The sequence below is a fragment of the Harpegnathos saltator genome, unplaced genomic scaffold, assembly GCF_003227715.2.
Source record: "Harpegnathos saltator strain DR-91 unplaced genomic scaffold, Hsal_v8.6 scaffold80, whole genome shotgun sequence".
Taxonomy (NCBI): domain Eukaryota; kingdom Metazoa; phylum Arthropoda; class Insecta; order Hymenoptera; family Formicidae; genus Harpegnathos; species Harpegnathos saltator.
The window spans coordinates 737,501-764,491 of NW_020230649.1; the positions used below are offsets into that span (position 1 = coordinate 737,501).

Consider the following 26,991-nt stretch of genomic DNA (forward strand, 5'->3'; position numbering starts at 1 on the left):
TATAATTTAAAAACATTTGATTATTTTCATAGATACTCCTAATGTATTTCTTCCCAAGTATACTCTTGATTTTCCTCAGAATGATAAATATAAAAATTAGGGGAAATCCCCCCAAGTGACCGAATGTTTTAATGGTATATCGATAAAAATAAATATATTCTCGCATACAAAATTACCGGGGGATATTTTATACGAGTTCCAGGCTGGGCAAATTGAAAAGATCAAAGCGGCGGAGTATCAAATTGCGTGAAGCAATTTCGACAGGCGGGCAACGGGTGTAACCGGGTAATCGTTATCAACGAGTAATTCCGAGCGGAATCTGCCGATATCGTATACGCATCAAAGGCCATTAATATTTATAAATTTATTCCGCGTATAAAGAAGGAGAAGAGAGAAAAAGAGAGAAAGAGCAAGAGGGAGAGAAAGAGAGAACAAGTTCTCTCGATTCAGCCGCAAGATCGAGGAATCACTATAACGTTCCATTCTTCGCGGCCATTGTCGTCGCGTACAAAAGCGACAGGAGGAGGACGCGAGCAGGAGACGGAGGGGGAGGAGGGGAGCGCGTTTAAAGGACGGCACAATGCGTTTAACGCGTCACGCAGCTGCACCACGACATTCGTAAAATAATAGTGACGCGACGTCACACGCGATCATCGTCATTGCCGTCCTCATTATCGTTATCATTCTCACGCCTGTTGAACCGACGGAGGCCGACAGCGAGTCGAGTCGAGGACGAGGCTGGTGGGTGGATGGGTGCACGCGCGCGCGCGCGAATGAAGTCATCTTCGCTAATGCATCGATGCTTATCCCGGCAACAGGCTTCTTTAAGCCCGACTCAATCCATTTACCGTATTACCTGGCGCACCCACGACAAGGACGACGCGCGCCGAAGGAGAGTAATCGCAAACGAGAAAAGACGGCGGAAGGGGGGTGGAGAGAGAGAGAGAGAGAGAGAGAGAGAGAGAGAGAGAGAGAGAGAGAGAGAGAGAGCCTCCATCGCATTGTTGTCGATGAGTTCGCGCACCCGCCCGGCCCTTCTTCGCAAAATGCTGTAATATGTCGACCCATTATTCACGCTCGACCGGGGAACTCCCTTAACCGTTGTTCCTGCGGATCGCATCGAGAGGCTACGAGCCGCGAGAATTCGCCAGTCACGCTGACTTCGAAAGACGTTAATCGTTTTGTTTTTTTCGCGGTAACGCTCTCCGTGAGAATCAAAGAGGAGACAGCGCGAGAGAGAGGGAGGAAGAGAAATAGATAGAGAGAGGGAAGGAGGGAGGGAAGGAGAGAGAGAGAGAGAGAGAGAGACGTTTATATCTTAATGCCGAGAAATAAATATCGGGATATCTCTGGAGAAAAGCTCCGGAAAATAACGTCCTGTTTTACAGGAAATTCCGTTAAAATCTTCAAGTGAAACTTGAGCATTTCTAGACGCGAGTTTAAAACAAATATGTTCGCCGTACGGTCTTTCCAGCGTTTCTTATTCACATGATTGACAGTCACTCGAGTTAAATATGAAATTTCACAAAATTTCGGCACAAAGTTTCCGAAGGAACAAGACCCTTTACGATACGAATAAAAAATGTAGCAAGTGTCGATAAAATTTTCACGAATGGTCCCCAACTTCCCAATGTGTCAAACAATAAGCATTTCTAATGCGTAGAAAAGATACTTAACCGATCTCTCTCTTTTCCGCCGCCTTGTCGAATCGATCGCAACGTGGAAGAGCTAAATTTACAAATGACGCGCGCGCATGGAGCACATGTAAGCCGACATGTAGCACGGGTTACACAAGTGTAATCCGAGCGAAAAGGCATGAGTAAAGAGGATAACGAGCGGAAGACAGAGAGAGAGAGAGAGAGAGAGAGAGAGAGAGAGAGAGAGAGAGAGAGAGAGAGAGGGGGGGGGGGTAAATCCGTCAACGGCCGCGAAAAACACACAACGCGGAACTCGCGCAACAGAGTGCCTAACAGAGATCGCATTCGCCGATCGGCGCTGGCGTTGCAACGACGTAGCGTCCGCCGGGACCGCCGTAATTTATCACCGCTAATAATAACATTTGCCACGGTCATTATTATTCATAAAGCGCAGGACGTCAGTCGCGCGCGGTTTTTCCACCCACGCGGCCGGTGAATTTATCACGGGACGTATTCGTCTTATCCGCGCGCGTCTAACGTCCTACACGTAACGGCGAGCGCGTTATATCAGCGTCTCACGACGTCTATCGATGTTTCCTCTCTATTTTATCCCTCCCTCCCTCTCTCTCTCTCTCTCTCTCTCTCTCTCTCTCTCTCTCTCTCTCTCTCTCTCCGTCGTTTCTTCCCCCTTTCCTTTTTTTCTCCTTCTTTCTTCTTGTTTTCTCCGGAGGCCGATGATGCGCTCGCGCGCACGCCTTTTTATTTCCCGCGGCTAGTTACGACCCCGGCCAAGCTATAATAGCGGTTTTAACTACATTCACAAAGTGGCGTAATTTATTGCGCCATTATACTCCGCTAAGGAGCTGCTCGTTGCGAACGACGACGACGACGACGAATCTCTCTCGCGCGCGATCGCGAAGGAGCGAGGGAGAGGAGCGAGCGGCCGCGTTCGCACATGTAGACGTGATTTAAGGTAAGGAGAATGACTACCGTGTCGCTATTATAGCTCATAAGCCCGATCGGAGCGACTTTCGATCGATCGTCCACCTCGAATCACGGATCTCGCCTCGTTTATTCGCGACGAGCCGGACGAAAAGCAGCGACGGCGGCGGCGAGTATATATCGTCACGTCGAGCCGAGAGGGATTTTTCCCTCCGTCTCTGCCTCTCCTTCTCTCCCTCTTTCTCGCGATATAAAACTGTTATGCTACAACGAGAAGGCAGATATCGCGAGCGCGAGCGCGAGAGCGAGAAATCGACGTGATTTAACGGTTAATAAAAGCGCGACAGCGCGCGATTTGTAACGATACACGCCGAACGTCGCGGAGAGAAGAATCCGCCGAGCCGCTCGAGCAGCCGTTATTATTCACTCGGCGGATTGCTCGTGCGGAAAAGATCGTGCGAACGCGTAGTATTGCGCGAACGAAGCGTACGTCGCGGCGCGTTTAATTGTGACTTGCGCGGCTCCCCATCGCAAGATCCCACATCTCCGCCGCCGAGGGTGTTGCAGGTATCTGCAAATTTTCCCGGAGCCGATGTGTAGAAAATAAATCCTCGTACTTTGAAGCGCGCAATTAGTCGCTTCCCGAGTTGAGTAAAAAGGGAAGGGAGGTGTATAAAAAGCATACACCTGGTGTGCGGTAACAAGGGAATGAATAATTCTTAGCTCGGCGTAGGCGCGTAACGCGAATGAGAGGCCGAAGAAGAACAAGAAGCGAGAACGCTCTTCTTCTTCTTCTCTGTAAGCAAACTACGGACGTACAAATCGATCATCATCGGTCCCCCCCCTCTCTCTCTCTCTCTCTCTCTCTCTCTCTCGTGAGCACCGCCATGTTGTATCGGCGATTTGCGTGAAATTACGTCGCCGCGGCGGGATATTAATTCGCCGGTAGCGCAACGACGGCGCGGCGAAAACGTGCAATTTGTGAGGATTTACGGCTCTTTATCGAGCGTTCGGTCGCCGGCCACGCGCTGGCGGTTTCTGTCGCGTCTATATTTAAGAGACTGCTGCTGCTGCTGCTGCTACTACTACTACGCCCGCTTTAAGGGTTAAACTCTCCGAAACGGAGATTATCCTCGAGACGTCGCCGTCGAAACGAGCGGAACAGCCCGCGCGCACTCGCGCAAATAGCACCCTTTCTGTCCGCGAATACGATCTCTCTCTCTCTCTCTCTCTCTCTCTCTCTCTCTCTCTCTCTCTCTCTCTCTCTCTCTCTCTCTCTACGCCTTCTCGCGCGAAAGAGCTCGGGCGCTCCCGGAAAGATCTCGCGATATTATCATACCTGGGGGTCGTTGGTGCACGACGAATCGTCTCGTCAGCAGCGTGCGGCCACTTTTCACATTGAACGGTACTTAAAGGCCTGCGCGCTTATCGTTAAGTGTACAGGTTGCTCTCGAGTGTACACTTACTTCACCGCTCTCTCTCTCTCTCTCTCTCTCTCTCTCTCTCTCTCTCTCTCTCTCTCTCTCTGTCTTTCCTTCGCTCCATCGAACAATTTATCTCTCCTTTTCTCTCTCGTCCGCGCTCCCTCCCCCGAGACAGGCCCTGCCTGTCTCTCGCTCCCCCCCTCCCTCCCTCTCTCTCTCTCTCTCTCTCTCTCTCTTGCTCTCGCTCATTATCTCTTTCACCCCATACAAGCGCGGATACGCACAAGCGATCCGCCGGGAGAGCGTGGGAGTCGAGAAAACGCGTTTCCTTCGGCGCGCGTTCCGTTTGCGTAAGCTCGTAAAACCTCGAGGAGATCGAGAGTGGCTCGACGCGGCGCTTATTAACTCGATAGTCGGGCGCGCTGCCGTAATGATCCGTCGACGCGTGTAAAATAAATCGGTCGCGCGCGAGGCCGCCGCGCGCCACGCAGACGCCGGAGATTTACGAAGACGTGTCCGTGAAGAGCGAGCTTTAGTCTCTCTCACGAGTCACAGGGTGCAAGACATTGCTCGAGACGGCAGAGAGAGAGAGAGAGAGAGAGAGAGAAAAAGCAATCTGACGGGCCAGTCTCGAACTTTCTGCTTCATTTTATCGTAAAACCCATTTTTTCCGACGCGGTTCTTTATGACGAAGCTAATGCACAGTTGCTGGGCCAGTGACGCGTTGTGTACCGCGTTGCATATCTTCGAAATGTGAAAGCGGGAGAAAAATGTATCCGACGGAGTTTGAGCCAATTGGAGAAACTTATCCGAGCACACGAAGTTATACGAGTTAGGAGTTTTGCGTTCGTCTCGCGGTTAACGCGCTGACGCTTTCCCCCGTCTTTATTTGATCAAAGAGAACCTCAATGGCGCAAGATATTCAAAGTAGTAACAGTTATCGTACAGCTCGCATAGATCGCATAACAGAAAGCACTTTTAGATGCCTTTCCGCGATAGCGAGTATGAAACGTGTCTGTCGGGGCGCATTGCGCTCATTGTTGTCATCGTTTGCGTCGCACCCGCGACGCGAGGCAGGTTGCTACAAGAAAGAAATGCAGCGATATCGCTGAATCCCCGTATCGGGGCTCCGCAGGTATTCAATCAGAAGCACGGCGCGTTCCCCTCGCAGTCGAGATTGCGCGATAACGCTGAGGGTTATTAGGTATAAGTTATTAAGACGGCACGAGAGATAGGGCTACAGGTCCGATTTATCGACAACGACAATATACGCGGGACAATCATAAATCAAGCGGCTAAATATTAATCATCCGCCTGCGGTAGGATAATGAAACGTATAACGGCGAGAGAATGTGTGGCTAAGCACCGTCGACGCACTCGTAAATACACGCGATGCCGATAACGATACCGCGGACGATGACGGACGCGTTTCATTGTGCCGGCGCGGCGATACTCGCGCCGAGGACTCAGCACTTCTCGCATCGCGAGACGGCGAGATATTGACTTTTAGCGACAAGCCAACATCGCGCGCGCCTTTATCGCCCGTGAGAGAGCGTGAAAACGCGCCGCGAATGAGGATATCTGGCACACGCGGTCATCGCGCACGCACGATTAATCAATGCGCGATCTCGAGGACGGAGAGCCGGCTGCGACGGCGAAGAAACCGCGAGTGAAGCAATTTTCTGTCAACCACTCGGAGATCCCGGGATTCAAAGTACCAGAATTCTCTTCAAGTTAACCAGCAGTCTCGATTACTTCGACCGAATTCTCATAACTTCAGCCGGAATTTCGTTCATTATATTAGGTGCGCAACTAAGTTCTCGCTGTTTTTTTGATGAAAATGCAACTTTATTGTGAAAAAATGGTTACAAATGAATCATTCAAAATATTGCCTATCGCTAGCGACAACTTTTTCCCATCTTTCTGGCAGAGCTCGAATACCGTCACGGTAGAAGTGTTCGTCTTTTGAGGCTATCCATGAATCAAGCCATTTTGAGATGTCTTCATATGAGCGGAACTGCTGATTAGCCAGACCATGTGCCATCGAACGGAACAAGTAATAATCGGACGGCGCAATATCTGGGGAATATGGCGGGTGGGGTAGGACTTCCCAGTTGAGCGTTTCTGAGTAGGTTTTAACGGGTTTGGCAACGTGAGGCCGAGCGTTGTCATGCTGTAGAATCACTTTTTCGTGCCTCTGCTCGTATTGTGGCCGCTTTTCGCGCAGTGCTCGGCTCAATCGCATCAATTGAGTTCGATACCGTTCCCCAGTGATGGTTTCGTTCGGTTTCAACAGCTCATAATAAATAACACCGCCCTGGTCCCACCAAATACACAGCAAAACCTTCGCAGCGTGAATATTCGGCCGAGCCGACGACGTAGAAGCATGATCGGACAGTCCCCATGATTTTGTTCTCTTTGGGTTGCTGTAATGAATCCATTTTTCATCACCCGTAACGATGCGATGAAGAAAACCCTTCCTTTTTTGCCGCTGGAGCAGTTGTTCACAGGCGAAAAAACGACGCTCAACGTCTCTTGGCTTCAAATCATAAGGAACCCAAGTTCCTTGTTTTTGAATCATTCCCAACGCATGCAATTGCTTGGAAATTGCTTGGCGGGTAATGCTGAAGCAAGCTCTTTTTGCGTTTGGCACGAATCCTCATCGAGCAATGCCTCCAATTCAGCGTCTTCGAAGGTTTTTGGCCTTCCTTCACGCGAACGGTCGTCAACATCGAAATCACCGTCTTTGAAGCGACGAAACCAATCACGGCACATTGTTTCACTTAGAGCAGCATCTCTGTAAACTTTTTAGAGTTCTCGATGCGCTTCAGCCGCCGTTTTCTTCGAATGAAAGAAGAAAAGCCACACTTCCCGCAAATGACGATTATTTGGCACAAAATCAGACATTTTCACACAACCAAAAGTATATGACGCAAAAACAAAATCACTAATGTGTCAAAGCGGTTTGTTTACCATATGTCTAAGCTTGGTTCATGACGTTTTGGTTATGTCACAATCGACCAGCACTTACTACTGGAGCCATCTCTTGAAAAACAGCGGAAACTTAGTTGCGCACCTAATACTTTTGCTCACCGGAAAGTTCTTAGCCGCGACGCGACGCGCGGAAGAGCGCGTGTGGGAACGCCGTCGTCGTCGAGCAATGATTTCGCGATCGCAGATCACGATCATCGGCCGCGATTTAATCCGCAGGCTGAATTTTAGACCGCGCGTCTGGCCGATTCAGCGGAATAAAACCGCGCTCGCCCGCGGGTTATGATTAAGAGATGTGGCGCCGGAGCGTTACGGCGCCCGCGAGTTAGCTGGCTGACCAAAACCTCGCCGAGAGTCCGATTCGCAACGCCCGGGTCCCTATATTGCCTCGCTTAGGCTCTCGCGGAAGATGCTAAGCAATTATCATCAAGAATTAAATATTTACGGCCGCGGACGCGCATATGTATGTATGTGTGTGTGTGCGCGCGCGCGCGCGCGAGGAAAGGAGGGAAGCTACTCGCTACGACGCTCGTGAGAGACAAAGAGACAAGAGGGCCGACTGGATAAAACAAAACTTGCGCGCAAGTTGCAAATGGCTATATATAGCCCGCTGCTGAATATACACGTAACGGAACAAATAATCCAAAGTTGTAATTATCGGAAACAACGGCGCGGGACTGCGGCCGGATTACCGTGAGAGTAAACGCGTGTAGGCCGAGTGGCGAATCGTGTACTTATGTAATTCGCTAGATCGCCGCGCGAGCCTTGAGTGAGTCTCCTCCTGAGTATGTTACCTAAACACACACACATTCGCGCACACGCGTATAGAGAGGCGCATAAGGGCGCAGAAGGGAGTAACGCGATAACCGTGATCGGCGGATGATTCCGACTCGTCGCCGTTTCGCCGAAAATTGATATCTCCATTCGCCGCGATCGCGATCAGCTGAGAGAAAGATAGAGAGAGAGAGAGAGAGAGAGAGAGAGAAGGGGGGCGGAGAGGGGGGGGGTAAAAGGAGACGGAACGAGAACGAATGCAAATTCCCATGTTCCGTGCGCGGTTCACGGGGCGATAATCCGGTCCGCGATAGCGGTTATTTATAGACGCGGCGTAATGCGATAATGTTGCCGCGGTATTGTAAACAAAGTGATCCGGGGGAGACGAGGCCATCATTCATGTGTCGCCACTTGTTATTAGAGCGAAACAGTGGCCACTATCGAGTTAGCCGGTCGTTTCGCTCACACGCCTTCTTCTTGCCGGACACGGCCGCGCGCATTCAATTAGGCTTCTCCTAGCAGCCCCGCCGCGCAACGGGAACAAATTACGTATAAGCCGCATCGACGCGTGAGAGAGATACGACGCACGTTCTCTCCGTTCTCTGCATTACTGCCGGGGCGAAATTCAGAGAGGAAAAAAGAGAGGGCGGTTTCGCGCGCCGAGGTAATCCGAGTCGCGATCGCGAACTGAATATGCAGGCGATTATCGCGGACGCTCGCGGTAGCGGACTTTCAATTACGCGCGATTTATCTCCGCCTGGCTCGCGCCTGGCCGTTACGATGAGTGCCCGTAATCGTGGAAACATCACTCCGCGGGAGACGGATTTCGCAGGCCGGTCAACGCAACCGGCAGAAATTGCGACTAATAAGCATGGAAATATAACGAGCCTCTCGCGCGAACGCGAACGTCCTCGCCGAGCCGGGAGGAGTCAAAGATCGAACTCACTCTACAACCCGCGAGTTTGCACCGATGGCGAGTCGCTCGCCCTCCGGTACTTAGAAATTCGCGCACGTGCCGCACTTTAATGTTCAAATAATTGGACGTGATTCCGTCCGAATAAATAAATAAGTGTGTGTGTTATGTAACTTTTTAACAATCAAGATCAGAGAGAAGCAAGGCTCCCAAGAGCCAAGTATTGAGTCAAAGCGAGCATAATATTATAAAAGAGATAGAATAAAATATTGTCAGTTAGTATAAAAAAACATTACAAATATTAATACATGTTCATGAATGAACTGAATACTTGTTGAAACAATATTACGGAAATAACGTGAATTACGTGAAATAATGGCGACAAGAGAGAAACTAAATTGCCGGGCTCGCTCGCACGAGACACGGCAATGGTTGCTTGAATACGTTAAAAAATAATGAGCCGAGTCATTTCCTGTAAAATGATATCGGTAACGCCGCCCCGCTTGCGGACGTGCTTCTGCCAAGTTCTCTCGAGCGAACGTCGGGCTCGCTTCGAGCGGAACAAACGGCTCGGCGTTTGTTCCCCCGCATCTTCCAAATTCACACGTGACGATGATTCCCGAGCGAGTCCGAGACAACGGTCGAGGTAACACAAAAAAAAAGCGAGAGAAATATTCATCCCTTCGATCGCGCGATAATCCACGAGGAAGTTTCGCCGCGCCGACGGCTTCGCAGCCGCGCAAACGTCTCGGCGAAAGAAGAGAAAACAAAATCGCCAAGCGCCCCCCCGTTCATTTACATGAAGCAGTGGTTGTTCACGTACGCTCATTAAAATAATGAGCCGAGTCATTTCCTGTAAAATGATATCGGTAATGCCACCCTGCTTTGCATAACGTGTGGCGGGTCTAAAGAAAAAAGGGTTGCCGATAAAGATCGTTGAATCTTTGAACGCCGGTGCGCCGAGAGCGACGACTTTGACAATTCTCTGTCAATCAACGACATCCGCTTACATTATTTATTAAACGCGCTGCCTCGACCGTTGTACAAGCGCAGTCGCTTTCCCTGCGGCCATTCGCGTTCCCGAGTCGAAATTTGCTTTCTACATTGATCCTGCAAATCCCATCGAACTTGAAGAATCAACGAAGAATCTCTCTTGAGACGCAATATTACGCAGGTCATTGTCCTACCTTCATGTTAATAAATGTAGCATAAACTTCCATGTTGTGAGTCTCAAAGGAGAACTCATTTGAAAATTATTTCAGAATTATTTAATATTCGATTATCTCAGTATTTTCTATCTGTATTCAATCTTTATCCTCCCTCTCCTTGATTCTTTATTCCTTATTCTTCGTTTCAGTTACAGCAATGTGTTAATTATATGACTTAACTGCAGATGCATGTGAGATAAGCGAATATTAAATATTCACTAATAAGGATCAAGGTGTACATGAATAAAAATATAACAACAACTTTTTACTGTCATATCTCTTTTTTTTTTTGTTGAAAGCCTCGATGGGTTGAAAGCCTAGAAAAGAGCTGCTTTCAAGAAGCTGCAAAGGTAAAGAGAACAGTTATGGGTCCAATAATGCTTTGTCCCAATAGGGATTTTAAATCTGAATTCCGTACTGTACGATAACAAAGTCAAACAAAGGTAAAAGGAACCGCGGAGGTAAATAAAATAAAACTCGCGAACACACGGAGCATTATTAGACGTACGTCAGCAATTGCGAAATGTACATTGGATTTCAAGGCCGGTATTCATGGCTGAGAATCATTTGACATCTTGGCTTGAGAATACAATTAATTGCCAATGCGTATTCGGCAGGTTTGACGGATCGATGCTTTTCGGATGAAATAACGCAATAAGTACAACGGTAAAAATCGGAGATTCGCGAGGCTATAATTATCCTCACCAAACAAGGACACACCACGAATGCCGGCCTAAATTTCGACTCGGGTATTTCTCTATTTTTGACGAGTTCGTCAAACGTTCAAAACGTTCAAAACGGAAACCTGCGTCATAAATTATTCGACACACCTTGGACATGTATGACGTCCCGCTTCCTCCTCCGCCCTTGACTCGACATCCTTGATCCACCTCGATTCGACATCCTGGCTGCTCTCCGTCATGACGTTGACAGTCGCACTGACTCTCGCGTAGATGCGATTCGATCGAAGATACGCGTGTTAAATAACGCGATACCGGCGAGAACGCGACCGACACGGAGAAAACTGTCTGGCCTGGTTCGTAGAGAATTGTTTCAGCCGATCGATCACTTTCCGCGTGGAGTATTTCACAAGAGCCGACGAAATGTATTAATCACCCGCGACGAAGCAACGCACACCGGCTCGGAGCCTACTGAAAACACGCGTAAAAGCACGCGACATATCGACACAGGTCGTCCGCTTTCAAGATCAACAATGTTTCGAAAGTGTTGATCGTTTTTATCACGCGGCCGTTCACCGGCGGCGACCGGGCGACCTAGCGATAGACGCCGGAAGGATAACGCTCTTTTTGCCCTTTGTTTTGTTTTGGTACTTCTCATATCTTTCACGTATCATCGTTTCGGGCCGGCGCACTTTTCCACGAATTGTATTCGCACGAAATATTTCGTCGGGCTTCTCGGAATGTCTAATCAGATTCTCGATGATGTTGCATTAATTAACATATATTTCTTTTCTTCTTTCGATCGAATCGTGTCTACGCGAATTCACGAGCAGCAGGATGCGGAATCGGGAAGCCGGGATGCATCGAGCAGCGATACATTGTGCATTCTTCACGGATTATAGACGTGTATATTTTATACGTATTATATATTTTTATATGTATATGTTATTATATATACCAAGAGAGTCTAAGAGAAGCGTTGGTCGACCACAGGCGAGATGGCGAGAGATGACATTCAACGCCACGCAGGGAAGAGATGAATACACAAATGGCACAACAGAGGAAGACATGAAGGAAGATGAAAGAGGCCTTTGTCTAGGAGTGGATGTCGACAGGCTGAAGAAGAAGAAAGAAGATATTTTATATATACATTTCTAACGCTAATGAAAAATTAATAATAAAGATTGTAAGAGGACAAAGTCTGTTACGTCGCTTGTTCATCTGATTATGTACCTGCCTATTAATCTTCATTAATTATTTAATATTTGCTTATCGTGTATATTCTATCTACAGTTATATAAATAATTACACATTGAAATTAAAAATAAAAATTAAATGCAAATATTAAACAATTCCGAAGAGTTCTCATTGAAGGACAATTCAACGTGGAGGAAGTACGTGGCACAAGTAATCGTTTGTGGCATCAGACAATAACCTGCGTAATTGTTCTTGAAATTTGACGGAATTCGCAAGCTTAATGCAGAAGCAAGATTTCGGCTCAGACTCTTGCGAGAAAAAGCTCAAAATAAAAAAAATATCCGAAAACCCGACCGATCTCCGAGCGCGACTTCTTCCGGCGAAGGAAATAATCGCCTTCTCCAGAATGAGCGGAAAACTTCGCGACAGATCCTTTCCCGCAAGATACAAAATTCCACCGCAAGCTCCGTGTCGAAAATCGACACGACGCGTCGTTTTGGACAAGTTGCTCCTGAGGAAGCGCCGTCGCGTTCGCTCGAGTTTCCCGCCGCGCCGCCGCGGACGTTCGCTCATTCGCGCGGCCTTGCCGAACGCGGCCACGTGCCAGGTGCAAGCGCTATCGGGGCGCCCGTTTGATATCGCGAATTCACGATGTGTCTCCGGAGCCGCTCATTATCCCACCGCGCAGCTCCCTGCGAAAAGCGTGACTGCCGTCATCGGCAGGGCCGGCCGCCACTATCATTATTATCCTCCTTCCAATTATCAAGCCCCTTCAATGTCAATGCACACAAGACGCTTATCCGGCCGCGGGACTTCGCGTACACAGACAGCGCATACGGCTATCTTCGCGCTGCGATCTTCGCGGCCCGGCTAAACGTCAACCCGCTCGATCGCAATTCTCGATCGCGCCGAGAGCGCCTACGTGTTGTCGCCATGTGTTGTCCGCATCTGCGCGCATCCCGGCGGCGGCGGTTTGAAAATAATGTCCGATGAGCGCAACTTTCTCATGTCGATGTTAAGCGGCTGTTTACGCGCCACACGCATCAATTATCGTTATCGCGACGACGGACTCTCTAGGACTTGGAAACTAACGAACATGGTTTGCCCGTCGCTCTTTTTATCTCTCGGCGCTTACTCTGGTCGCTGGGATATCGACGATGTAAGCGAGCAAAGGCGAGGTTGTTTATTAATTTACAACGACGCGCTAACTTCACAGCGCGATCGCGCGAATTGTAGACGCGCCGGTCGTAGGCTGCTTTCTTACACGCGTTCTTCTCGATGCAAGATTGCCTGAGTATAACTGATGATAACAGAGAATTCATGTTCGTGTTACAGTCGCGAGCACTTTGGACAATCAATAACTCACGGCGGAAATCGCGAGAGAAACTGCCGCTTGCAGCAAGACGTGTCGGGAGACCAAGAGATGCATTAATAATTAATATTAACGAAATGAAAAAAACAATTGCAGACAGTCTTCCGTCGCGAACTCAAAGTCGCCAGTCTCCGCAGGTCACGAGGTACCGCATCGAGAGGAGAGGAGACTCGACCCTTCATTTTGCTGGAGAAAGTCCGAAGATGAAAAACGGACTTGAAGCGCACCTTCCGCAATGTTCCACATGTTACGCAATTTCTTTTTCACGACACGCGAATTTCGGATCGGACCACAGCAGCCTTTAAGCCAGCGTTGCACCGTAACCCATTTAATCGGACCCGAAGGCTGGGCGGCTCGCCGGCCGCTAGCTGCTGGTCGTTCAAAGCAACACCCAGACGGTGCGCGATCGCGTTGTCGGCATTAATTGGATCGTCGCGACGTTTGGCCGACATTTACACGGGCGGCATGTCGGCCGTGTAAGTCGTACAGCCGTAAGTCATTCCACCGCCGGACAATCGGCGAGTGTTCGCGGCTCCGGGCGCGGGTGATCGTCAGGTGGGTGATCGGCGACGCGCCCGTAGCACCTCGCAGCCGCGGGAGCACGCGCACCTGTACCGATCCATCAAGAGTGCCGATCGTCGAGCGATAGAGGACCGCAAGGATGCCGGAGCGCCGCGGGCGCCTTGGAATTTGTTGCTTTAATTACGAGTCCAAACGAGCGCGCGACGATCTGTATCGGCCGATACATTATGACGAGCCGGCCCGGCCGCCCCTCGCGTCCGCTCTTTTGTCGGCGAAAACGGAGCTCGTCGTCGACGTAAACTCTCGCCGCTGCCGCTGACGAGCGTCTCTCCCTCGCGGCAACCGCGCGGCAGCCGCTCGGCCGCACCGTTAGCCCGCTTCGATTTCTCCTCTCTCTCGAGTCGCCGTATTTTCGTCGCTCTTTCCGGAAACTCCGGGGTTTTCTTCCGTTACAGTTCGAGCCCGCGGAGAAATACACGGTGAGAAAATGTGAGGAAAGAAGAAGAACGAGAGATGTTACGGCATCTACCACGCGACTTGGCTCATCCGGTCAATCTGCGACGCCATGAGGTGGCGCCGCGCATAAATTCACGCCGATGAAAGTCTAAATTGATTAATGTAATGTGAATTTACGGTAAGAAGATGGCGTGAATGATTAATCGACGCATGCAGATCGCGAGAAGCTCGCATGCGTTGCAAAGGTGGCCGCGCGCACCTTGAAACTCGTCCTTCGACGGAGCGACAAAGTCCCGTATGCTTGTCGAATAATTAACGACGCGAATGGCAATAGGCTCGCGTCTCATTAACCGGACGCTGCTTTCAATACGAGATCGCTATCGCTAATTATTGGCTATTGACGCGCGTTAATAAGACGGTCGCGCCTCTGGCGACGCCGGGCAAGTCGCTTCATTTGCTCCGCGCTTCCGAGCATTTCCGTATTGCACCCGAAAGAGAACGCATCTTTAATCCTTTTCGTTTCTGATGAACGTGCGAAATTTGGTGAAATAGAAACAATTAATCCTAATAAATTAGCAAAAAGTATATGATTAATAAATAATGTTAAATTACGTTGAATAATTAATTCCCATTAGTTCCTTGCAGACATTTTCTTAACGAGTTCCGGTGGTTTCGACGTTTGGAACGTAAGAGAACGGCAAAGATTTAACGTCGTCTTCTTTTATAATTAAAAATATATTGGACGCCAAAAACAAGAGAGAGAGAGAGAGAGAGAGAGAGAGAGAGAGAGAGAGAGAGAGAGATACGCTCATTCGGAAATACACGATACAGCTTGTTATCGCGATGCTTCAAACGACCTGACATATTTTTTGGGTTTTGGGATTGTTAGAAGAAAAGATATGTTCGCAGAGTAAAAGTCTCGATGTCGCCTTTTCGAAATACGAAATTACGCTCACAGGCACCGCTCTCGCCGATGCCGACGTACCGTCGCTTGAAACGGAAACGAACGCTCGGATCGTAATTCGTGCCAGCTATTGTTCGCTGCCGCACAACGGGAACGATGCATTTCTAACGGGCGAATGTCGAGCGTACGACGCGTCTCAGCCGGCGCATCGATCGAATTCGAAAGAATACACGCCGCCGGTAATGGACGGCACCGTTAGGGGCGTCGTCGTCGCCGTAATTGAAGTCTCCGGCTAACGGACAATTAACTCTCTCTCTCTCTCTCTCTCTCCCGCCCTCTCTCTTGGAACTTGTTTCATAAATTCACCACTCGTTAGATATTAATGGGCCCGCAATGCGCCGCGAATCTCCGGCGTGAGGTCGCGCGCGTCTCCCATTCCACGTTCCTCTCTCGCGAATCGATCGTTATTTCCGAGCGAGCAAGTGAACGTTATTAAAAATTACCGCAACGCGTCGCGACTCCGCTCGACTCGACCTCGTGAAAAATCGATCCAGCGATTCGCACAAACAAGCGCGCGCATTTAGCGCGCTCGCGTCTGCCCCGACGCGACGCCCGAGATTTATTCATCTCGCACGGGGAGGACACACACATACGATTTTATCTCGTGCCGAGAGGATCGGCCGGCCGCACTTACCTTACTTAGCACTAAATTACCAGGATATGCGCGGTCGAGTCGTTAGGCTAGAAAAGGTTAACGTCGGCCGTTCCGCGAGCGCGGCCAAGATCGTCCTCCGGCGACCCTACGACTCGCTCGCTGCTCCGCGATGACCTCCGCGCGCAACAACCCCCGACTCGCCCGCCTCTCCGCCTTCCTCATAGTCCTCATGTCGCCTCCCGCCCTTGTCCGCACTCGAGATGCGAGCGTCATCCCGGGGTTTTTACGGCGCTTTTCGATAATAAAACGAACAACGCCCACAAAGAGAGAGAGAGAGAGAGAGAGAGAGAGAGAGAGAGAGAGAGAGACAAAAGTCGAGAGAAGAGGAGACGTGAGCGGCGGGCGCGCCGCGCCGCGCCGGCGAGATGACGAGGCCGTCTATTAGGGAAAATTTTATTAACGAGCCGATCCCGGAAGACAAAGCCGCGGCTGCAGCAGCGTGCGCCGCGGTGCGTAAATCAACGGCGTTGCCTCGATCATTAAGGCTTCTTTCTCTCTCGGCGCCGCGGCTGTCTCTCGCCGCTCTCGCGCGCGGCCGGCCCGCCCGAGCATTGCTACGTCGTAATGCGTGCACGCGCGCGCGCGCACTACCTCGTATTGTTTTCTTTACGTGTGCGGTTGCACGCGAGAGATCGCTTTTTACACGCGCGTCATAATGCGCGCTCGCTGGACGCTTCTCGCGCGCGTGCTCCGAGCGTTTCCTCCTGCCGCAATGGGCGGGAAAGCGCCGAGGGCCTTAAGCCCGGTAATGCATCCGACCGACTTTATTCGAGAACTCACGGCGGTCCTCCCGAGCGAGCCGATCTGAATAGCCGGGGAGAAGCAGCTGACGAAAGTAGCGCCGGGTAAGACTGGCCGTTGCGACATTGTGCGCGAGATGGTTACGTGTTGCATTACGGAGATTTTGATCGCTCTCTCGCGCGACTCGCGTGTTCCTAACTCCTTGAGAGTATCCTTACGCGGACATACGACATTTACCTCTAATCGAGCGATAAGAAATATCTTTGTTAATCTAGAGCTCTCTCAGTGGTCTTTCAAAAGAGCGTCTTCGAAACTGTCTAATGATAATCGTCTTGAGACAAAATCGTCTTCGTCCTTCATCGGCTTCCTAATCGCTCTGAATAAAATTTCTCTGTGTCCGATTGGACTGTCGAAACACTGCTCACACATCTACCCTTCAATTCTTCAATCATAAAATAACGCTGGACTGCCAGGAGACGGGTCCTTCAAAGAGTTGAAGGACCCGTCTCAAGCGGAACGCCGCCTTCTTAGCGCGATGCACAAAGTCCGTCGTGATGTACCGCTCGCATTAGAACTCGCAATCCGAATCTCGCGCACGGCCCGTCACGGAATAACGAACGAGCGGGAGGCGAATAATTTGCAGCGATTTCTCGTCTCGTTTGAGTCTCCGGCCCAACCCTTCCACCCCGTCCATCACAGGCCGCGCTAAATATCCATTTGAGCATCCTTCCGTACACGCACGCACGCACGCACGCACGCACGCACGCCCGCCCGCCCCTAATTACCCCCCTCCGCTGCCTCTTCTCCCCCGCCTCTAGCGCTCAAGAACCGCCCAAATTCCTACGTCTCTCTTTCGCAGGAGTCCCGCGACCCTCCGGACTCTCATCGTGGAGACGTTCTCCGCCGGAGAATTCCAGAGGAAAGAGGAGAGAAGGAAGAGAAGACGGGAGAGACAACACACAGGAAAAGGAGGGAAGAAAGAGAAGGAACGGAGAAACGGAGCAATAATTCAATAGGCGCTATCTGGGTAACAACAACCTGTCGGTCAGACGGGGTGCTGGTGATTTCGGTAGCGGGCCCTACTGGCTCTCCCTTTCCCCTCCTGCCGGCCCGGCTCTCGACCACGCGCTCTCCCGCGAGGAGAGGACCGTCGCGCGGCTCTGGCCGCGGCTCCTCGCCACGATAATTACGTATAATTAGCGAGGCGGCGTACCTACCCGCGGCGATACGTGCTTTCGCGTGTAGTCATTACGCGTTGCACGCTCCTATGCGTACGACTATATTTCTTGCGTACTGACAGCGCCGAGACTGCCCACTGCGGCGGCGGCGGCGGCGGCGGCGACTACGACCTCGGTCGCGAGCGTGAGTGCGTGAGTGCGTGAGCGCGCACGGGGGAGCCCTACACCGCTACACCGGGATTCCTAGAGAGAGAGAGAAAGAGAGAGAGAGAGAGAGAGAGAGAGAGAGAGAGAGAGAGAGAGAGTCTCTCCCGGCATTCCTCCGGTATCCACTCCGTCCTATCCGGCTCTTTCTCGATTTTCGTCCGGACCGTCGTCGTCGTCGTCCGTCACGTCGTCGTCGCGCCGCGAGATATTTACGCGGCTCGGCGGCCGCGAGTCCCCGCGACGAGGAGCTTCCCCGTGAGATTAAAAAAGACGGACGTAAAACGCGGAGATTGATGGTTATTAATTGGCCGCCGCACGTGCACGTAAGCGTGTTCGGCGATTTGTCTCCGCTTTCATTCGACCTCCAGTGTGGAAATCGAGTCTATCGGAAGTTCGGGAAGCGGCGAGAGACGGAATTGCGTGGAAACGGTAGGAGAATGGAAGGGAATGTGAAGATCGATGGAGATTTTCCCGGATTGTCTGACGATGCTGTTTCAATAATGCTGTAATGCTGTAATGCCGAAGATCCGATAATAAATTAATGAAATGCGCGTGGAGAAATGCGCGCTGCTAGAATTCTCTCTTCCGCTCTCTACTTTATTCCCCCTCGGTCCCTCCCTCGAGTATACTTTATGATAAATTGGCCGGCGGGGCTCTGGAACGTATCCCACATAAATCGATTTAAGTTCTTTATAAATTAAGGAAATCCATAAAGCACGCCTCCTCCCCCTCCCTCCCCGATACGCGAGCTCACCTCCGACATTGCGCGCTAACGGGATTGTTACACAAGCTTATTTCTAATCATCTTCGATCTCCGTCTCTACCTTCCGGCCACACATAGCTCAGAGATCACGCGGCCCGTAATTAATTACGAGTGTCTCCGCGCCGGAGGAATTATTCACGGCTCGACAATGATCGCGCGCTCGCGTCCGCACGGGCGAAAGCGCCACGTGTGCGTCACGTCGTGAGAGAGACGGCAGAGACGAAGGAAAAGGAGAGCAGAAGAGTGAGAGATAGAGAGGAAAAATCCGGCCGCATTTCGCGAGCAAGAGAAAGAAAAGAGAGGCAGGTGAGACGAGAAAAGGGTTCGGTACTCGGGAGTGTAATTGTAAATTATACCACCACACTACACTGAATTATTACTACCGAGAAAGTAGGATTGCAACTACTACTACTTTTGTCGGACAAAACAAGAAGATGTAGTTGAGGCCAGAAACAACTAGCATTTTAGTAACATTAACTATTTTTCTCTCTCACGGTGTCTGTCGAGGGATCGCCCTTGCCGAGTTCATTACGCTCGATCCGCGCTGTGTTTCGCTCGCTCGCAATTTATCTTCCGCTCGCGCGCTCGCAGATAAGATACAATATATAAGGCCACGTGTAAATTTCACGCCGCGATAAATCGCGAGACACGTGTCGCGCGCAACCCGCGATATATCCGTGCCTACGGAGACGATCTTCCTGCTCGGCCGACACTCCTTTGACCGCGGAGAGCGCGAGTCACCCGCGAGAGATCCGCGAATTATCAGTCTCGACGCGCTCGATCTCGGTCCATTCGCCTCTCCTCCCCCCGCCCGCTCCTTCCCACGATGTAAGTGTCGCATTCTTCTTCGCCCGTGTTCGCGGGCGCGGATATCTCCCCCCGGTCGTGATATTATTTATAACCCGGCAGTGGCGGCGTGTATTTTCGCATCGCGGAGAACACACGCGAGATCTCTCTCTCTCTCTCTCTCTCTCTCTCTCTCTCCCTCTCTCTCTCCCTCCCTCTCTCCCTCCCTCTCTCTCTCTCTCTCTCTCTCTCTCACAGAGAACTCTGAGTCGCGCGACGCGGTCACCCGGTCGCGAGAGCTTGATTAAAATGGGGCGCAAACGCCTGCGTTGCGTGTGCACGACGGTGTAAGATTTCTAATTTCCTCGCTTACAAGAATGTTCGTGATTAAACTCCCCCCCTCCCTCTCTCGTCATTTAGAAGTCACAATTTAAGCATCTGTTCGTCGTACCGATATTCGCACGGGTTTTCACTTTGGTCAAGGGATCGACGGGGGTACTCATCATTATGAAAATTTAATTAAGTACGTGTTAAATTTTGCTAAGAAAGCCGTTTGGCTGGCACAAACGCGGTCGTTAGACGTCGGGGCGAGCGATAATTTAAATCGAACAGTGGCAGAAAATTGCTACCACAATTATGCTGAACTTATCGACTACAATAATCTTACATCTGTTAATTAAACTAAGCGGAAGTGTAGAGATAAGGAGAGAGTCTCTCTCTCTCTCTCTCTCTCTCTCTCTCTCTCTCTCTCTCTCTCTCTCTCTCTCTCTCTCTCTCTCTCTCTCTCTCTCTCTCTCTTGTTAGCAACTTCCATCTCGCTCAGCACTCTTCTGCATTCCTCCGTCCCTCCAATGCTTAACACTAGAAATTTTTTCCGTATTCGCACCAACCACACCTCGGCTGGTGTCTAGATATCTCCTTCCTCCCGCTGTAAACGGCGACGCTGTAAACGCGCTTACAACGGCCAATTTTTTCCGCGACCCGCGGCCGGCGACGACGTCGTTCTCCTCGTCGGGGTGACGGAGGGAAAGATTGACGACGGGTCGCGGCGTTTTTCCGGGAAGTAGTTGCACACATAGTTGTGGTGAAAAGCGTCCACCTGCCGCATTATCATACGAACGGCATCCCATCCGCCCGGCTTGTCCATTCATCTCGCGGTTTACGTTTACGCCGAATCGAGACGTCTCGCTCCTCGTCGTTAAGTCACGCGCGGATATCGCCGTGACACGGAAAACTGTGATTCACGTCTCGCGTCACGATCGCGAGATCGCAGCTCGGCGCAAATCTGACGACGATCGCTCGCGACAGCTGCGCTAAAGTGAATGAAAACTCCGCTGAATGAAAATTTCATTTCAACAAATTCTATGCATATCCTTACATTTATACTACACATACTTTCTTTGTTGCCAAGCGAGGCTACTTTGTGCAAATTTACTCCCGTTCATCGCGATAGAGAGCGTGCCCTGAAGAAACCCCGGAGATTCCGTCGCCAATCGCAAACGTCACGTATGCGCAGCGCGACACCGACGAGCGGAATCATGCGAGATTGTATTACGGCGGCGACAGCCGAGCCCTGAAATATTCTCGTTGCGACGAACGACGGCCAAGCCGTGTCTGGGAAACGCAGGCGATAACAAAACGTGCCGACTGGCGCGACCCAAAAAGCCAACAAGCCAACGCGCCGCAAAAGCTGTTCCTTTTATCGCGCGATTGTGAAAACCTCACGCCGCTGACCTATCAGTCAGCGAGCGAGCCGGCGAGAAGGCGCGCACAATTCGAGGCGGAGTGACATTTCGCGGACTTAAGAGAGGCGGTAATATAGAGACTTTCGCGTGCCACGGCGAGCGAGCGAGCGAGCGAGCGAGCGAAACTGGAGAGACGTAAATCTTCGCGGCGGAGTCGGCTAATACGTTTATTTTCCCTATTCGTCGGGTCCGTCTGGAAGGCTAACGGCAATTATGGCGTTTATTGCGCGCCTGTAATCCGGTCGCAGCGTGAGCTCGCTCAAAATGAAATCTCGTGGCACCGACGCGGCGCAAACGCGTTACTTAAGTACGTTCGCGCGGCAGCGGCATTGGCATCCCGCGAGGATTTATTTACGCGGCGAATAATCTATCTTGGATAGATATTCGTGCGCGCGCGTGCGTACGACTGCATCGTAAAAATTGCGAAAAATGCTCTCTCCCTCTCTCTCTCTCTCTCTCTCTCTCTCTCTCTCTCTCTCTCTCTCGCGCGCGCGCACGCGCTCTCTCGGTTTACATACGAGAAGCCACGGCGACGATAACGGTAAACGTGAGAGTGAAAGAGACACACCGCATATATACACGCGCAGTGATACGTAAGTTCATATTGTACGAGCTGTCGGACTTTTTCGCACGCCCATTTCGTGCTAAATCTCCTTGTGCTTTTCGTACATCCGCGTTCGTTCGCAAATTTCCCTGACAGATCATGATTGCCACGTCTGGTCCGCGTGCTCATTTAATAATTCCACCCTGTCAAAATCTCAGTCACACTTTCTATCGCATTCTGTCGCGATTGAGATGAGAATTCCAGTCGTTCCAAATGACGCAGAAAATTTGCACGCAATTGTCAATCATCGCGAGAACGTTACTCCGCTTCTCGACGGACCGGAAAAATCGTCTCGCGGCGCACCGCCTATCCCCGCTGGGCTTTTTTGCACGGGACTGGTCCCTTTCTCGCCGGTGCCGCCCCGGCACGTAATACTTCACAATAATAAATCGCAATCAACCGCCAAATAGTACGGGGATAATCGATCGTGCACGCGGCGCGACGTCGATCACAGCACGCGCCACGTGCAAAAGAGAAATCGAAGTAGTCGGGATAAATAACGGCGGCGTGAAGTTGACGACCGACCGAAACGGGATCAAAGTCAAAAAGCGCGGCGTGAAAGTCTCGCTTCAGGACCGACCGGATCTAACGTCCGATTCCGAAAGGATTTGCGCAAGGAATCTCGGGAAAAAAAAATTCAACTTGCTGACATCTTTCCACAGCGCCGTAGTCTGCGAAATTCAAACACATCGTACAAACGTATCTTCAAGAAGAAAAACAAAATTGTAATGAAAAATGAAAGTGCGAGGAAACGAAATCTTACGATTCTTCAACTTCCAAACGCAACACTTTCATCCGGACAATTTTCTCTTGGGGGACAATCGCGAGTCAATGCGTCACGTCTCTTCCCGGAGAAGATCCCGTCCTTCGGGAAAAAGAAAAAAGGGAGAGGGTGGAAAGCGACGAAAGACGAACTTCTGTCACCGTCAAAAAGAAAAAAGAAATGTCGCACAGGACACACTCGTCCGCCAACGGCGAGACCGCCATCGCGACTTCGGAGCGTTTCGGAGCCGGCCGCGTGCCGATCTCGAGTCGATCTCAAGGAATCGCCGCGCTCGAGAATCGAGCCCGGCTGACGGTTTCCGCAGTCGCGGCACGCTCGTCGTTGGACGGATTCCAGCGAGCGCGACGCGGGTCAAAGGCGGCGCGGCTTTCCAGTGTAGCGCGGCTCGTAACAGCGCGCTGGAATGCGCGGTCGATCCTCGCTGATAACGATCGCCGCGGCGTTATCCGCCGGCCGATCTCCCGATCCGCGCATGCTGCGACGGCGCGATGTAGACGTCGACGACCGACGAGGCCGACCTCGTTTGTCAAGAGCGACCGCGAGGCGTTGGCAAATTCAGCCGGGTGTAAACGGCTCGATCGAGCGCGCCGATCGCCATGTGCGATCGTATGTGACGCGACACGCACGGCAGCGCGACGAGCGACGCTTCGATTCGTCCATTAGCATTCCTGCCGCGTGCCGATTTCGCGGCGGAGCGGCCGCGCAGCCGAGCGCCTTCCTCTCTGTCTCTCCGTCTCTCTCTCTCTCTCTCTCTCTCTCTCTCTCTCTCTGGGGGATATTATCATTAACGTCTATCGATCAAATTCGTCGGTCGTTCATTAAGCTTGCAGAGCTGCGACGCGCGCAGGCATCGCGATCTTATCCGGGTCGGATTCTTTCCTCGGGTCGGTCTGATAACGTGTTATGAGGCGAGGTGAGAAATAAGGATGAGCGCGCGATACGGCGGAGGGCGACGCGAGGCCACAAGCCGGAGCGCAAAGATCGCGCCGTTCAGAGGCTAATTAAGAGCGCGTCGCCGATTTTGCGACGATTAGTCGCGCTTAATCGAACGAGAGCGGCGCGGGTGGTCCGTAATTTGAGTAGTTTTTCGCAAGCGGCGCCTCTCTCGCGAGAGCCTCTTTCCTCGATTTCCTCCATTTTCTCGAGGCAAGTGGAGGCATATCCCAACGACCAAATAGATTCCCCGCCGTGAGACGAAATGACAGCGTGTCCGCGCGCGGATTAATCACCCCGCCGATAATTAATTCTACGCGCTAGCGAGCCGGGTGGTGGGTACTAGCCGCGCTCGCGCGAAAAATTCGCCTTCCCTCGTAGAACATAAGTTAACCCGGAGTAACAGGTAACTGCCTCCGCGCGTACCTGCGGATGCAGGGACGCAGGGAAGGTCGGGCGGCGCGAGAGCGCGAGTTGCAATCAATTCTCGAGTCGCGGCCGGCCGGGAGAAAAAGAGGCGGGATTGATTGCGCGGCCACGGCGACGCTCGATGCGCGTCGTGTAATTAATGAATGGCGGAAAAAATGCGCGTTTCTTTCCCTCGACGAAACGTCGGGATAGCGGAATCGAGAGAGAGAGAGAGAGAGAGAGAGAGAGAGGGGGGGAGGAGATATCGTCGATGTCTTTTTTCCATGCATCGTTGCCAGCAATTATCACGTTTCACGCGACTGTGCCGTGTCGCTGCGTCCAGTCGCGAGCGCGAGAAGAAACTTGGCGCTGAATCGCCGAAATATTATTCGTCCATTCGCGTTACATATGCGGCTTCTCGCTGCCTCGTTCGCGTCATAACGACATGCCGGCGAACGCGGCTGATTTACGCGTTATCGCACTTAGCGACGCATCGGACACGTCGATAAGCGCGGAGCCGGCGGCAACGACAACGTTATTACCGTAAATCACTTTTGCCGTTACAGTCGCAGTCGCATGCTTTTTCCCTTTTCTCCCTTTTTTCGGAAAATGACGAGCGCGGCCGCGCGCTAAGCGCGCGTCTATTCGCGATCCTATTACCGCGAGTGCGTGTCGCACGCACACGCGTCGCACATGCGCGCGACGATATATCGAGCCCGCGGGAGAGACAGCGAACCGGGTTGCATCTAGCGTTAATTTACATCGTAGCATGACGATAATCGCTATTTTATTCATCCATTCGATATGGTAATCGCAAATAATACGGCAGGTGCTTTACCGCTCGTAATAGTAGTATACGCCTTTATTGCCGCGGCGATAAAACGAGGAAAAAGAAAAGAGAGAATAGAGATAGAGAGCGAGCGAGGGAGGGAGAAGAGGGAGGAGGAAGAGAAAGAGAGAAAGAGAGAGAAAGGGAAATCTTTTACGACGCGATTTAACGTCTTCCCGCGGGACGGTCGTGTATCCCGCATGTTATAACGGCGCGATCAAATCTCTACTAAGTTGATCCACTTCGTGTTTAGTGCCGTAGCAAATCCAATGCTGCCGCAATCAGCGGTGCAATAAACGTCGTAACCGAGCGTCGTAACGATTACGCGAGTACGTATTCGGCTGCGAACGCGCGTAACTCTTGTCCAGAATCTTGTCCGCGAATGGGAGGCGGACGGGGAGGAGGAGGGGGGGGGGGGAGAGAGAGAGGAAAAATGTCTCGTTCGCGTGTGCGCGCGCTCGAGGAGGCGGAATCCCTTTTAACGGCTGAAATTCAGTCGATGATGAACGCCGGGAAAAATAGGCAATCTGCGCGCGTGATGTTGCAGAAAGCATCGATAGTGCCTTCCACTTGCGTCTCGGCCGTTCTCGGCACTAACGCTCGATACTACGCACGTTACACGCAATATTCAATCGATAAAGAAGGGGGAATCGTCTCTCTTCTGATTGAATCCATTAAATCTGCCAAAAGGATGAAAAAGGTAGTCTTTGATCCCTCATATCCGGGGGCTCGGCAGAGGAATACACACGCGCTATAAAAACATCGCTCGGCATGTGTTCTGTCCCGGCAGAATGAGCGGATTAAGAAGAAAGTCCGTGTTCCCTGTACAACCAACAATTTCAGCCGCTGATTATTCACATTCAATTTAACGGACTGTATATGATTTACCTTCCGAGCTGGCGTTGAATTTATCACGGATCTTTCATCTTTCGGTCGCTCGCTTGTTATCGGATTGTCATAAATTGAGTCGTGGGGAGCGACGCGACGCGACGCGAGCCGGAATTGAAACCGGGGGCGTTATCGGCGAAGGCCTTCCGCTACGCGCTGGAGAAACGGAAGACGACCTGCGCGCGATGTCGTTGCGGGTCAGGACGGCCGTTACCGGCGATATTCACGGCGAAGGCGAGATCTAAGATCGGCGGATCGCGAACGATTCGGTCGGATCGATAAGATCCGGCGGACGAGACAGCGACGCCGTCGCCGTCGGCGAGAAATTACCCAGAGACGTTTGCAGCAATTCGCCCATGCGAAATTCCACGCCGTGGCTTGGTTTACGCGCCGCGTGCTGCGAACGTTCGGGGCATTAAGGCGGACGTTAACGGCCGACGGTATCGCTAAATAATGAAACGCGCGGCTGTAAAATAATTTATTTATTATTCGATCGCGCGCCCGCTCGTTCCTGCCGCCGTCCGTGGATTCTCGCCGTGGATTGAAAAGCCGCGGCGAGCGGCGAGCTGCCGCTGCTGCGGTTGCAGTTGCAGTTGCAGTTGCCGCCGCAGTTGCTGCGGGCTAAGTCGAGGCGCAGAGACGAGGAGAGACAAAGAAAAGGAAAGACAAGGGGAGGAAAAAATGGGAACGATCCGCGATGCGTGCGCCCGCATGGAAAAATAGTGCGGAAAGGATGTAATCATTTTACGGCGGGTCGTAATAATCGGGAATAGCCGGTGGCATTGGCGTCGGGTTACGTGAAATTTACGGGTCGCTTCGGTCGACTCCGCGACCATTTGTCAGCCCGATCAAACGACGACGACGACCAACCCCGGGACGAGTAATTTTCAATTCCGCGATTGTAAGTAATGTCGGCGGGAAAATCGTCGGTAAATTCGTGCGTTCGCTCGACCTTGCAAAGACGAAGTGAAAAACCGGAATAAAAGAGCGACGAAGACGCAGGAGATTATTTTCGGCAACTCGGAAGAGCGAGCTGCTCCTATCGTGGACTAATCGTGATTCGAAGGTGTGAAAAAGACGGAGATTCCTCGCGTACGTATTGATTGATTTCAAATTCGGCGCCAATGAGGCAGCGTATTCTTTCTCTCACTTGTTCTCTCTCTCTCTCTCTCTCTCTCTCTCTCTCTCTCTCTCTCTCTCTCTCTCTCTCGCACAGAGCGTCTCTCACGCGTCGTTTTCTATTTCTCACGTATAGATCGCAAGGAAATTCAAATTTATGACGCATTACGAGACGACGCCGCAATCGCGGACTCTCGCAGCTGGTAAATTTACCGTCGTGCGTGAAACACGCGAGAAGCAACAATAACTGATAGCGCGCTCGCGCGCAGGA

General features: G+C 51.5%; 1 protein-coding gene and 1 long non-coding RNA gene across 2 annotated transcripts in view; one reads left to right on the forward strand and one right to left on the reverse strand.

Moving 5' to 3' along the window:
- The window catches only part of LOC112590421 (uncharacterized), a 186,783-nt gene extending 175,118 nt beyond the window's left edge, over nt 1-11,665 (forward strand). The window contains exon 3 of the long non-coding RNA XR_003114191.1: nt 11,532-11,665. This is a non-coding gene — a long non-coding RNA (uncharacterized LOC112590421). The remainder of the gene's footprint in view (nt 1-11,531) is intronic.
- Nucleotides 1-26,991, reverse strand: part of MESR6 (misexpression suppressor of ras 6) — a 720,981-nt gene that overhangs the window by 578,809 nt on the left and 115,181 nt on the right. The gene's annotated exons all lie outside the window — the stretch shown is intronic.